The sequence below is a fragment of the Cucumis melo genome, unplaced genomic scaffold (assembly GCF_025177605.1).
Source record: "Cucumis melo cultivar AY unplaced genomic scaffold, USDA_Cmelo_AY_1.0 utg002020l, whole genome shotgun sequence".
NCBI classification, from domain to species: domain Eukaryota; kingdom Viridiplantae; phylum Streptophyta; class Magnoliopsida; order Cucurbitales; family Cucurbitaceae; genus Cucumis; species Cucumis melo.
Window position 1 is genome coordinate 11,728 of NW_026124898.1, and position 3,273 is coordinate 15,000.

The 3,273-nt window shown below is 32.1% G+C and overlaps 2 non-coding genes across 2 annotated transcripts; one reads left to right on the forward strand and one right to left on the reverse strand.

Moving 5' to 3' along the window:
• Positions 1–1,056: 1,056 nt before the first annotated feature.
• Positions 1,057–1,129, forward strand: TRNAT-UGU (transfer RNA threonine (anticodon UGU)). Its single transcript has one exon. It is a non-coding gene; the product is annotated as a tRNA-Thr (tRNA).
• A 1,260-nt stretch (positions 1,130–2,389) lies between these two features.
• On the reverse strand, positions 2,390–2,476 carry TRNAS-GGA (transfer RNA serine (anticodon GGA)). The gene has a single exon. It is a non-coding gene; the product is annotated as a tRNA-Ser (tRNA).
• Between the last annotated feature and the right edge of the window lie 797 nt (positions 2,477–3,273).

Sequence of the window (3,273 nt, forward strand, 5' to 3'; positions counted from 1 at the left end):
ATTCGATTATTTTTTCAACTTGTAGATCTTGGAATCGATTCATAACAATTCGTTCATTTTTATATATAATTTTATATATATATATAAATATAAATATAAAAAATTATAGAAATATAAAAAATAGAGATTCGAGTTGTCATTAATCAATATAGTATTTCAGTACGTAATACGTTTATCTTTCATCGTTTCTGGAGTTTCGATGGAAGGATTCATTCCTTTACTAACGCAACGTCGTCAACTCCATTTGTTAGAACAGCTTCCATTGAGTCTCTGCACCTACCCTTTTTTTTCGGAAAAAAGGATTTGGCTCAGGATTGCCCATTTTTAATTCCAGGGTTTCTCTGAATTTGAAAGTTATCACTTAGTAGGTTTCCATACCAAGGCTCAATCTAATTAAGTCCGTAGCGTCTACCGATTTCGCCATATCCCCCTCTTTTAAGATTAGTATCGCATTATGATGTCCTTCCCCGTTTTCTTTCATTTGTATTATACTGGAACCACTCAAGTCATTAGAATACCGATTCCTCTATTGAAAAGTGTTTCCTCCTATTGGATTTCTTGTCTATCTTCTTTCATCTCTCTCTTCTCTATCGGAGACCCATATTTGTTCCGATCCAAAATGATTCTATCATTTCTGTATCTGCAATTCAATATATATCAATATAGATAGATATATGAACATATATATTTGCCCCTCTTTCTATTATTTTTTTAGTAAAAAATTTAATACTTAAACGGTCGATTCCCTTGTTCGTCTTATCTTCCACCTTTCAGAATGAAAACATAGAAACGCTTCATTATCATCTCAATTGCATTAAATGCAATTAAGATTAACACATTAATTATTGATACACATCCATTTGATAAATAGATCAAAATTTTCTATCGCTATATTCTATTAATCGTTATATTAATTATTATGTTCTATAATAGAACAATTCCAATATTGAATATTTATTTGAAATGAAATTAGATTCTATATTCATATTAATTAGGAATAGCTAAGATCCCAGTAATTTAGTAAATTACTATGCATGTAACATTTCTGTTATGTGAGCCCGCTTAGCTCAGAGGTTAGAGCATCGCATTTGTAATGCGATGGTCATCGGTTCGATTCCGATAGCCGGCTTTTCTCTATTGATTTTATTTTTGACATAATTGATAAATCAAATAAATAAAGAAACGACTTCTTACCCTTTTTCAAAGGTCACCGATCTATGATGTCGTAGGAACTTACTTACCTTTATGACTAAAGGAGGGGTTCTATTTCTGTAGAACAAATCAAGAAAGGAACTCTTACTTTTTTATATCATTTACATATACAATAGGATCCGGATATTGATCCAAGTTATCTAATTATTCTTTGTTTTGTAGTACAATACTTTACTGGATTTCACTTCATTTATAATATTTATCATTTAGTTTTCATTTAAGTTTATGAAATTTAAATAAAATAAAATGTTTATGAAATTTAAATAAAATAAAATAAGGAGTCTTTATGTCGCGTTACAGAGGGCCTCGTTTCAAAAAAATACGCCGTCTGGGGGCTTTACCGGGACTAACTAGTAAAAGGCCCAAAACCGGAAACGATCTTAAAAACCAATCGCGTTCCGGTAAAAAATCTCAATATCGTATTCGTTTAGAAGAAAAACAAAAATTGCGTTTTCATTATGGTCTTACAGAACGACAATTACTTAAATACGTTCGTATCGCCGGAAAAGCCAAAGGATCAACGGGTCAAGTTTTACTACAATTACTTGAAATGCGTTTGGATAACATCCTTTTTCGATTGGGTATGGCTTCGACTATTCCTCAAGCCCGACAATTAGTTAATCATAGACATATTTTAGTTAATGGTTCTATAGTGGATATACCAAGTTATCGGTGCAAACCCCGAGATATTATTACAGCAAAAGATGAAAAAAAATCGAGAACACTGATTCAAAATTATCTTGATTCATCCCCCCCTCAGGAATTGCCAAAACATTTGACTCTTCAGCCATTGCAATATAAAGGATTAGTCAATCAAATAATAGATAGTAAATGGGTCAGTTTAAAAATAAATGAATTGCTCGTTGTAGAATATTATTCTCGTCAGACTTAAACCTAACTAAAAAACAAGGGTTCGGACAATTTCGTCCTCCCCTTCGCCGAAGTCTAAGTAAAGAGACCGAAGGAAAGTAAGGTTTTGATCCGGAAATTTTTCTATCATTCATCTATCATTGATCGGTAGGGGGATTTTCATCTCTTGTGCATTCTTTCCAGTCTTTTCGTTTCCGTACCACAAAAATTCGAAATAAAGAATCCATAAAGGTCTAACCGTTGGAATAATAGTATCGATTGTTATTTGATTTGATACATTGTGGTCAGTAACATTGTTGAATTAGTACGGAAAGAGAGGGATTCGAACCCTCGGTAAACAAAAGCCTACATAGCAGTTCCAATGCTACGCCTTCAACCACTCGGCCATCTCTCCTACAGAATGATTATGGCCCAGAAACCGAGTTAATAGTGAGTCATTAATATTCAATTTTTTTTTTGATAGGCACGTCCAACCAATTCTAACTATACAAATAATTTTTTTTTAACTATGTTTAATGGATACTTTTAGCTCATGATTCTATTTAGTTTTTTAAACTGATTCCTTTTTTCTAAAAATTCGACTTTTACAGTTTTCGATTTTTCACCAACAACTGTTTATCCCATACATATATCTAGTCACAAGTTATGAATCATAGAATGATTATTCGATTCTTTTTGCTCTTTTTTGTATCATAATTCAATCAAAAAACTTCTAGAATTACCCCAGTCAGATAAATAAAATTCTTTTTTTCTTCAACTTCGCTGAAATCAGAATAGTTCTCTTCATTCTGATCCTACTACATTTGGATGAAATTTAACCGGATTGAAATATTTCTTCTCTTTTATTGATTCCTGTGAAATCAAAAAGAAACAATTTTAATATCGAGTGGGATTTTTTAATGAATCCGTTTTTATGTTATTTCGTACTATGCAATTCCTTTGTTTGTGGGATCATTTTCTCACGAGAGGTAATTAAAAGAAATTATAGAATGGGGTTGTTACCGATGCCTAGATCTGGTGGGATAAATGGAAATTTTATCGATAAGACCTTTTCAATTGTAGCCAATATCTTATTACGAATAATTCCGACAACTTCCGGGGAAAAAGAGGCATTCACCTATTACAGAGATGGTGCGATTTGATTTTTTTTTTTTTCAATTTTCTTTACCGCTCTCCGTCTTAGTAGAAAGA